We start from the raw sequence: 11,362 nt of genomic DNA, 5'->3' as shown, positions 1-11,362 counted from the left end.
GTAGACTGGGCAGTTTCTGACTACTGAGGAGTTGATTTTCTTAAAAGCGTGAAAATGCCTACTTCACCCTCCCAAAAACTATCATGGGACAATTTTAATTCACTCTCTAGGGAAAGAAACATTTCCCCATTATGTGGAGAAATTTATTTTTTGGTTCATGTATAGTTGATTTACAATGTTATGTTCATTTCTTCTGTACAACAAAGTGATTCAGATATATATATATATTCTTTTTCATATTCTTTTCCATTATGGTTTGTCATAGGATATTGACTATAGTTCCTTGTGCCATACAGTAGGACCTTCTTGTTTATCCATTCTATATATTCTAGTTCTTCTTGTTCCATCCACTAATTTCAAACTTTCAATCCACCCCTCCCCTATTCTTCTCCCCCTTGGCAACTGTAAGTCTGTCCTCTAGATCTGTGAGTCTGTTTCTGCTTGGTAGATGAGTTCATTTGTATCATAGTTTAGATTCCACAATATAATAAGTGAAATCGTATGATATTTTTCATTCTCTTTTTGACTTATTCCACTTAGTATGATAATCCCTAGGTCCATCCATGTTGCTGCAAATGGCATTATTTCTTTCTTTTTTTATGGCTGAATAGTATTCAGTATATATGTACTATATTTTCTTTTATCCATTCACCTATCAATGGGCATTTACTTTGCTTCCATGTCTTGGTTGTTGTAAATAATGCTACAATGAACTCTGAAATACATGTATCATTTTAAATTAGTTTTGTCCAGATATATGCCCAGGAGTGGGATTGCTGGATCATATGGTAGTTCTTTTGCAGTGTTTTGAGGGACCTCCATACTGTTCTCCGTAGTGGCTTCATCAATTTAGTGTAGGAGGGTTCCCTTTTCTTAATGTGGAGAAGTTTAAAGGGCATTTAGTCGCCATCAGCAACATGAACACTAAGAAACAGCCATTGAAATTCACTCATTCATTAAAACACGTTTTTGTGCTGTCCCTATGAACCAGAGAGTTCTAGGTTCAGGGAATATGACCATGATTATGAAGTCACTCAGTCGTGTCCGACTCTTTGTGACCCCATGGACTACACAGCCCACCAGGCTCCTCTGTCCATGGAATTTTCTAGGCAAGAATACTGAAGTGGGTTGTCATTCCCTTCTCCAGGGGATTTTCCTGATCCAGGGATCAAACCCGTGTCCTGCATTGTTTATTGTCTGTCTTTCCTTCTAGAATATAAGCTCAACAAGGGCATCAACTTTATATTTTTCTTGTTCACTGTTCACCTCCCAGAACTTAAAATAGTGACTGGTATATTGTACAGTTCAGTAAGTTTTTATTGGATGAAAACCCCTACCTTAATGTATGGGTACTATCCAACTGACTAAAATTTTACTAAGTACCTATGATGTGTCAAGCCCTGTGCTAGTAAAGTGCAGTGACAGAGTGGTTATCATCTGTGATTTTACAGAGCTAACAATCACAGATAAAATTTCAGACAATTTTCTACTGAACAGGAATATTTTATTATTGATAAAATGTTATGTGATTACTTCATTAAGATTCTACATAATTTAGTTCATTTAGCAACACTTTATAACAAAAGTTTATCTTCAAAATGCTGTACTCTTACCTTAAGGTCCCAAATATTTCACAAACTACTTCAGTTACTTTTAAAAACCATCCCTGTTCCTCCATCACGGATTAAGTGATGTCAGCAATAGTAGTAGACTGAATATATCCTAACTAGTCTCTACTTTCAAATTTCTCCCAGGCACTCTCCTTTGATAATTTTCCACACATTTTCTCTTTAATTAAAAAATATAGGTAATTTAATATCACTTTTTAAAAAAACATTGAGCATTTCTTCCCTATATATAATATGTTCATAGAGATAATCAGACCTTTTGAAGAATTACACACCAGTTCCCCTGATCATAGTAACTTTGCAGTATGCTAATATTACTCAAAGTCTGGAAGGCAGCTTCCAATTCTCCCTCACAAAACACATGGTAATAATGATGAAACACAGGACCTGGGTCACGGGATCCTAATGGACCTAATGGCTCAACATGCTTGTCCTTACCAGGATTTCCCTTAAAGTGCCAGGGAACCAGTAAGTCTTGAGAATGAAAAGAAGTCCTGTTAGCATGAATAGGCAACTTGGAATTAGCAACATTCCTTGAATTACATCCTCCATCTTGAAAGTCATTTATGGAGGAGACAGAATGTGCTGAGTCTTGATTGCCTACATTAGGCAACTGCTTCACAAGCAACTCTTGCACTGATGTATCATTGCTGATTTCCTCTTTCATGTTTTGGCTAGTTCTGTTTTCTCTAAGATACTTGGACTTCTTCTTATTATATTCTTGCACCATAGCCCAAACATAGATGAGTGCCTTCCCATCAGGTCTTAGGAGTCAAACAAGTTCTTGGAGAGCTGCCACTCTATGCTCTGCTGTAGCAAAATGATGAATAACAGCAATGGAAATGCAAGCATCACAAGATCCACTGTGAATTGGTACTGCCAAAGCATCACAGACAAAGGCCTGATACTGCCTATCTCTACAAATGTCCACAAGGTTTTGGCTATGATCACAGCTAATCATATATAACTCCTTATTGATGCCAAGATACTTTCCATTCCACATCCAATATCAGCAACTAATGAACCACTTGGCAAAGCTTTCAAAAACTCTACCATACGTGGCCAAGGGGTGTGTCTCATGCTGCTGAGGTTCCTAGCAATTTCTTCATAAACCCGATGGACATAATCTTGCTCCAGTTGTAATAAAGAAGCTCTAGGCTTCTTTATTACTCTCTGGAAATGATGCAGGAGTATCTTTCATCTGGCTATCACAGGCCAAAGGGTAACTACAATTATAAGGTGTTTGTTTCACTTTTCTAAACATAAATGATGTCCGTATTCCCCTCTTGTTTAAAGTCAAGTCTTCAACATCACTGGTGATAATTCCACTTTTGTGACCTTTGGATGCTTGAACAGTATCACATTTTCTGGGTGTGATTCCATGGGTCCAAAGGTATCTAGATTCTCCTGTCATAACCAGCAAACTCCGACAAGGCAGCATAACTGGCACTGTCATACCATCTGGGTGCTTAAAATCCATGACAATCTCTGATCCCAAACTGAGAGAAACGATCTCTTCCTCAAAATAGTGGTAAACATATTTTAGAGAGAAATGAGCAGACTTTGAACACATAAACAAATATATGTAATTGTTAGGGGAGACATTAGGAAGTGATTGGTAGAATATAAAAGAAAACTCAAGCAGAATGAGGGGATGAGTGGGCCCTTTGTTATGCTGCTGGTGAGTAATTGTGTGTAAACCCCTTGGGTGAAACAGTGTCCTAGGCAGAAAGAACAATGTGGGCAGAGAAACAGGCTTGGCAGATTCAAGGAATTGTCAGAAGAATAAAGTGCCTGGAATAAGCAGCTGTAGGACATAGAATCAATTTAAAATATTGAAGTACAAAACTAATTGGTTGGGACTGGTCATCCATGATAAACAGACACGAGAAAGTATCTGCATTTACAAATGTTATTAAGAGTCTTAAATTACGTGTAGACTACATGTACTTTTTATCACTAACTGAGGCATTTGCTGTTAAACCATTCAGTGTATCCTATTTCAGTCGTTTGAGTGGATTCTACAAGAGACTCTGCAGGTTATGGACCCATAACCTAAAATTTGTGAAACATCAATTCTAATTTGTACTTCAGAGGATTTCTATGAGGAAAATGGGGAAAATCAAACCAAATATGCAAGTGTAGGGTACTTGGTAATCTACCTTTCTTTGGCAAACAATTTATAGTACTAGTTTTCTACCTACGATGATTTCATTATAAACAATCTTTGTTTGAGTACTTCTCATATCAATCTACTATCTAGCATTATTGGAAGATATATTGATATTTAAATCCATTTTATTCAAAACCAGTTTTGTAGTAAAAATGCTCTTTATAAAATGAAAGCTATTATTAAAGAAATTCTCATGTACATTATTTGAGTTTATTTAATGATGTATTGAAACAGTTTTTTAATTTATAATAGACAATCAATTTCTCATCAGTAAATCACATCTTCATATAAAAGCTCTTGTCTGAAATATGGTCCTGGATGTGGACTTGACATCAACACATTAAGACTTGGCATCCTTTCCTACTTATATTATTAGAGCATTCATTAGGATATACTGCAAACAAATGAAAGATTGTCTACCAGTTTTGTGAAAAATATTAAAAAAAAAAAAAAACCCGATACATTTACAACAGAGTAGTCACCTTAGCTCTTCTTCAGTCTAGTTGACAGAAACATTAAATATTTACACATCTGGTCTTTAGGTGTACATAATATGTTCATTTAAAATCTAAAGAAACTGTTTAGTCCTACCGATATTTAAAGCAATGTGTGTTTTATTTCCATCTGAGAAATTTTGCAAGTCAGTTTCATGCAAGCATCCCACAGTGAACACAATGTGCTAAGTTTCAGTGACTCTGGTTCTGAGGAAAGATTGTGACTTTATATTATTTCAGGCCATTTTTTTTCTAATTAGTTTATGCTTCCAACTCAGCACTAGAGCTTGGTTATGGAACAAAGGGCAGTGTGTGTTTAAAACTTAAAAACTATCTCCAGTTTTTAAGACCTTTTTGGTGGGTAGCATTTCATATATATCCACTACGCAGCTTATTTCTTGCCTGCAAAACTTACATAAAGATGATTCTAACTTTTTCTTTAAATTTGATAGTTGCCTTGATAGCACTGCTATGTCTCTTAGGAAGAAGCTTTGAGAAATAAAGCTTTGTAATTTTTAAAGATCCACTGACAATTATTTACCATCTGTAAATGTGCTGTAAAACTTAACAAAAACTGAAAAGTTTCTTAATGGCTAGGAGCATTCTTGTAGGGATTCAGAGTAAATTTTAAGTTTGGAATGAAGCCTCTTCTCTGAGATGCTCCATACAGACCTGGACATAATTTTCCAAGGTGTTAGAATATTATGTCCTATTTGTTTGTCTCTACTTTTCCACCAATAATTTCCTCTGTGATGCATGATATATATTGGAGGATACACACACCATAACAGAGGATGACAACAAAAGGCACTTTGGAAATTAATACAGCATCACACATTGCTCCACATATCCTAAATGCCAAGAGTAAAAGACCTTTATTTTCCAACTTTTTCTAATTTTCATGCACTTTCTTCTTCCCTAAATGCCTCACAAGCTTTATCATAGGTGGGCTTTGTTTACCTACAAATTTGTGTTTTTTATTAAATAAGGTGACTTTTCAAAGTGACAAAAGACCTGCATTGCTATTGTGCTACTTTGAAGCCTGTTGCTTAAAGTGTTCTTTTTTAAAACCGAAACACAGATAAATTGTGTGGTATAAGAGTAAAATCTTCCTGAGCCCTGTCTCCCTGTGGTATTCTATGAGCTCTCTGTGGTTTGTATTAGATCCAGATTCCTGTTTCTGACATCATGATTGATTCTCTGCTCCCTGGCACACGGCACGTGCCCCTGACCCAAACATCAAATGTTTATCTGACCTTCTGCATCTGTGCTGTGACAGGCTTCACTTTGGGAATGTCTTCCAGCTAATTTGTATGCTAGGTGTTAACCAGATGTCTGATATTAGGAGAGAGGATGGCTCAAAATTTACCTAGAGATTGGATGCCTGTGATGACTATTTTTCTAAACTAAAAATTGAGACGAATTGGTTGACAAATATGAATAAACTTGTGGGCATAAAGGGAGGTAATATTTTAAAATAGAACCATCCTGGAAAAATGCAAAATAGGAAATTTAGACACACAAACATACCCAAGAACACACACACACACACACACACATACATCCTTGGTTAAATGCATAGCCACTCTATTCTTCTCAAGAGAAATCAGCAATGATCAATCAATCTCTGATCAAGAATTATTGCTGATCATAAATTACCACTCATCAATGACAATTTTCAAAGTTTATTCTGTATAGAGCTATCTACACATTGTGTGAGACTTCCATTTCAGACTATTTAATTTGCACAGGTTTTTCTTTATTCATCTTTAAAATGTATAGATATTTTCCTATTAATCCAGTGAGTCTAATTATTTTAATTTTATATTTATATAAAACAGTTTACTAATTTTATAGTAAAGAAAAATCTGAAGCCTTTTACCACTGAGATCTCACATTTATTTTTTGAGTTCCAAGCACTCACTATATATAGTATTGTATTTGGTTCATTAGGAGAATATTAAAAATATTATTTTGATCATGTAGGTATATAATAATTTTATGATATATTAAACATTAAAGAAATTATAAATTCCTGGCATCATCCTGAAATATTTTCTGTAAACACACACACACACAACATATATACATATTTGTTTATATCTACTTAAAAGCATAGATCAATTTTTTAAGAGTTATTATATTGGTCTTAAGGAGTAACTATATCCAACTAGCTTAAAAAGCAATTGCTTCAGTCAAGGCAAGGATTTCACAGTATCAGATCAGATCAGATCAGTCGCTCAGTCGTGTCCGACTCTTTGCGACCCCATGAATCGCAGCACGCCAGGCCTCCCTGTCCATCACCACCTCCCAGAGTTCACTCAGACTCACGTCCATCGAGTCAGTGATGCCATCCAGCCATCTCATCCTCTGTCGTCCCCTTCTCCTCCTGCCCCCAATCCCTCCCAGCAGCAGAGTCTTTTCCAATGAGTCAACTCTTTGCATGAGGTTGCCAAAGTACTGGAGTTTCAGCTTTAGCATCATTCCTTCCAAAGAAATCCCAGGGCTGATCTCCTTCAGAATGGACTGGTTGGATCTCCTAAAGTATTTCAAATAATTTATGCTCAGTTTGAAGATTTCTTAAGGGTCCACACAGACAGCTGCAAGTTGTCTTGGAGAAACTATAATGAAGATAATTCTTATGAGACTTTCTTCTATATGGAAAAAATAATACAGGCTTGACATTCATGCATGCAATGTATTTTTAAGATGACATTTACACAATTCTGTTCTTGCTAATAAAAAGTTACAACCCAAAAACAAAAGTTCTTCTATGGTACAATATAACTGAAAAGGCCTAATGCTCCAATTTATATACTTCAACTCATTCTTTAAACAAATTAGTATTATCTTAATGGAAATATTTTTAAATAATCCAATATGTACAGCACCAAAATATATATTTATCTAAGAAAATTTAGAAGATGGTCAAATGTGATTTCACAAAAGAAACAAAAAGATAAATATACATTGCTTCAGGTTTTATTAATGGTAAGAAATGAGCACACTGTATGCACGTTTGTATCCTGGGTCTGAACACAGACCAAAAGCTGTGCTTATATAACCGTGTTGTCAACAACACACCTTGTGTAGCAGCATGGACTCTGGATTGCAAGATCAAATGGAAGCAACTTGAAAAGCCAATGAGGGGAAAAGGAAAAGGAATAAGTTCAAGAAAAGGCTTATTCTCAAGGTCAAAACTTAATTCCATCAGTTCACAAATTCAAGTATTTAAAAAATATTTTATTTTGGTACTTAAGTTTAGAGTTTGAGCACCTATTCTGTCAGGCAGATAAAAATAAATTAACATCTATTGTTCATGACCATCTCCTCTACCTGCCATTGGCTTCTGTGATGTAACTCAGGTCTACCCCACACAGTGCCTAGGCTGGGTTTCCTGGTACCTTCATATCACCCTGTACAGAGACTCCAGCAGCCAACATAGAGAGTGCAGATGCAGACAATTCTTGCTGCTCTTGAAACACTGGCTCTTTGTTTCCATGAGGTTAGATTCTTCTTTTTTTTCTTTTCTTTTTTTTTTTTATTTTTATTGGAGAATATTCATTTTGGAATGTTGTGTTAGTGTCTGCTGTACAGCAAAATGAATCAGCCATATGTAAACATATAGCTCCTCTTTTTTGGACTTCCTTCCCATTTTAGATCACCACAGAGCATTAAGTAGAATTTACTGTACATCAAATTCTGCTTTATTGACTAGCCTTTGACTCTGTGGATCACAACAAACTGGAAAATTCTTAAAGAGATGGGAATACCAGACCACTTTACCTGCCTTCTGAGAAATCTGTATGCAGGTCAAGAAGCAACAGTTAGAACCAAACATGGAACAGACTGGTTCCAAATTGGGAAAGGAGTATGTCAAGGCTGTATATGGTCACCCTACTTATTAAGCTTAAATGCAGAGTACATCATGGGAAATGCCAGGCTGGATAGAGCACAAGCTGGAATCAGGATTGCTGGGAGAAATATCAATAACCTCAGATATGCAGATGACACCACCCTTATGGCAGAAAGTGAAGAGAAACTAAAGAGCCTCTTGATGAAAGTGAAATAGGAGAGTGAAAAAACTGGCTTAACCACTATTGCAATGAAAAGAATAAAATACTTAGAAATAAGCTAAGCTGAGTCACTTCAGTCGTGTCCGACTCTGTGTGACCCCATAGATGGCAGCCCAACCAGGCTCCCTGTCCCTGGGATTCTCCAGGCAAGAACACTGGAGTGGGTTGCCATTTCCTTCTCCAATGCATGAAAGTGAAAAGTGAAAGTGAAATCGCTCAGTCGTGTCCGACTCTTAGTGACTCCATGGACTGCAGCCTACCAGGTTCCTCTTCCCATGGGATTTTCCAGGCAAGAGTACTGGAGTGTGTCACCAGTGCCTTCTCCATACAGATGGCTAACAAACACATGAAAAGATGTTCAACATCACTCATTATTAGAGAAATGCAAATCAAAACCACAATGAGGTACCATTTCATGCCAGTCAGAATGGCTGTTATCCAAAAGTCTACAAGCAATAAATGCTGGAGAGGGTGTGGAGAAAAGGGAACCCTCTTACACTGTTGGTGGGAATGTAAACTAGTACAGCCACTATGGAGAACAGTGTGGAGATTCCTTAAAAAACTGGAACTAGAACTGCCATATGAACCAGCAATCCCACTGCTGGTCATACACACCGAGGAAACCAGAATAGAAAGGGACACGTGTACCTCAATGTTCATTGCAGCAGTGTTTATAATAGCCAGGACATGGAAGCAACCCAGATGTCCATCAGCAGACGAATGGATAAGAAATCTGTGGTACATAAACACAATCGAGTATTATTCAGCCATTAAAAGAATACATTTGAATCAGTTCTAATGAGATGGATGAAACTGGAGCCTATTATACAGAGTGAAGTTAGCCAGAAAGAAAAACACACCAATACAGTATACTAATGCATATATATTGAATTTAGAAAGATAGTAACAATAACCCTGTATGCGAGACAGCAAAAGAGACACAGATGTATAGAACAGTCTTTTGGACTCTGTGGGAAAGGTCGAGGGTGGGATGGTTTCAGAGAATGGCATTGAAACATGTATATTATCATATGTGAAACAGATTGCCAGTCCAGGTTTGATGCATGATGCAGGGTGCTTGGGGTTGGTGCACTGGGATGACCCAGAGGGATGGGATAGGGAGGAAGGTGGGAGGGGGGTTCAGGATGGGGAACACATGTACACCCGTGGTGGATTCATGTCAATGTATTACAAAACCAATACAATATTGTAAAGTAATCAGCCTTCAAAAATAAATAAATAAAGTGAAGAAAAAAAAAAACTTAAAAAAAAATCTCAACATTCAGAAAACTAAGATCATGACCTCTGGTCCCATCACTTCATGGCAAATAGATGGGGAAACAATGGAAACAGTGACAGACTTTATTTTCTTGGTCTCCAAAATCACTGCAGCTGATGACTGCAGCCATGAAATTAAAAGACGCTTGCTCCTTGGAAGAAAAGCTATGACCAAACTAGACAGTATATTAAAATGCAGAGACATTATTTTGTCAACAAAGGTCTATCTTGTCAAAGCTATGTTTTTTCCAGTAGTCATGTATGGATGTGAGAGTTGGACTATAAAGAAAGCTGAGCGCTGAAGAATTGATGCTTTTGAATTGTGGTGTTGGAGAAGACTCTTGAGAGTCCCTTGGACTGCAAACAGTTTCAACCAGTCCATCCTGAATGAAATCTGTCCTGAATTATTTATTATGTTGAAGCTGAAACTCCAACACTTTGGTCAAATGTTGCGAAGAACTGACTCATTGGAAAAGACCCTGATGCTGGGAAAGATTGAAGGCAGGAGGGGAAGGGGACAACAGAGGTTGAGATGGTTGGATGCCATCACTGACTGAACGGACGTGAGTTTGAGTGAACTCTACGAGTTGGTGATGGTCAGGCAAGCCTGGTGTGCTGTAGTCCATGCGATCACAAAGAGTCAGATACGACTGAGTGACAGAAGTGAACTGAACTGTGCTCTGCAGTATGTTCTCATCAGTTTCTATTTTATACACAGAATCAATAGTGTATATGTGTCAATCCTAATCTCCCAAATCGTCCCACCCTCCTTTCCCCTCTTGCTATCCATACATTACTTCTCTACATGTGTCTCTATTTCTGCTTTTCAAAAACTCGTCTTTACCATTTTTTTTTAGATTCCACATACAAGTATTAATACATAATATTTGTTTTTCTTATCAGCTTAGATCCTTGACACAGTTTTTTCTGGGTCATATTACCTTCTTGGTGAGCTGCCCTGAATGTAAACCCACCAGCTTCTCCCTTATCCCACTTTCTCTCTCCCTCATCTCTTCTCCCTGAGAAAAATATCTTTTTAGACTGATGTGGTGAAGACTACTGAATGACAACTTCAGGTAGGCTTGGTGATGCAGTGAAAAAAGAACTTGGACATTTGTGACTGTGGCCAAGCCAGAATTCCCTTGCCTGGCAGTATCCTGAGGAGACTGAAGACAGGCGGGGCCACCAGCCTCCCGCCATCGAGTCCCAGAATACAGGGAGGGACCCACAGTCCTGGCTTCCTCTCATCTGGTAGATTCTTCATTTCACACAGGCTCCTAAGACTTCTCAAGTTAGAAGCACCCTTTTGTGAAGCATGCCTCCTCTTAATGTGTTTGTTCCATGCACCAAATTTTTATTCTAGTTGGTAATAAACCAAATTGAAAGGAACCAGACAAATCTGAGTCATCTTCCTCCACAGACTTGGTACTGTGCCAGGTTTGGGGGTCTAATCCAGCTCACTTTATTATTCCAGATCCATCCTCTTCCCACTCTCAGCTATGAGTTTTAGAAACAGAATGTAGACTGTATGCTGCCTTGAGTAGAAAATAAAATATGATGAGTGAAATTAAGAAAAATGAAAGTTTAAGATATTAATCTTAAACTTTTATCCCACTAGTTCAAGTAAAAAAAAAAAAAAACACCTCTATGCCATAGAAAATGAGAATAAGGTACTCAGGTGCTTTTATTCATTAAATTTACAAGAGATAGAAA

At 37.3% G+C, this 11,362-nt stretch overlaps 1 pseudogene; it reads right to left on the bottom strand.

Moving 5' to 3' along the window:
* Nucleotides 1-1,878: 1,878 nt before the first annotated feature.
* LOC104990264 lies at nucleotides 1,879-3,201 on the bottom strand (annotated as a pseudogene).
* Between the last annotated feature and the right edge of the window lie 8,161 nt (nucleotides 3,202-11,362).

The sequence above is a fragment of the Bison bison genome, unplaced genomic scaffold (genome assembly GCF_000754665.1).
Source record: "Bison bison bison isolate TAMUID 2011002044 unplaced genomic scaffold, Bison_UMD1.0 scf7180017847247, whole genome shotgun sequence".
Lineage (NCBI taxonomy): Eukaryota > Metazoa > Chordata > Mammalia > Artiodactyla > Bovidae > Bison > Bison bison.
The sequence above is the reverse complement of the archived record's forward strand: the minus strand, read 5'-3'. Positions and strand labels throughout refer to the sequence as shown.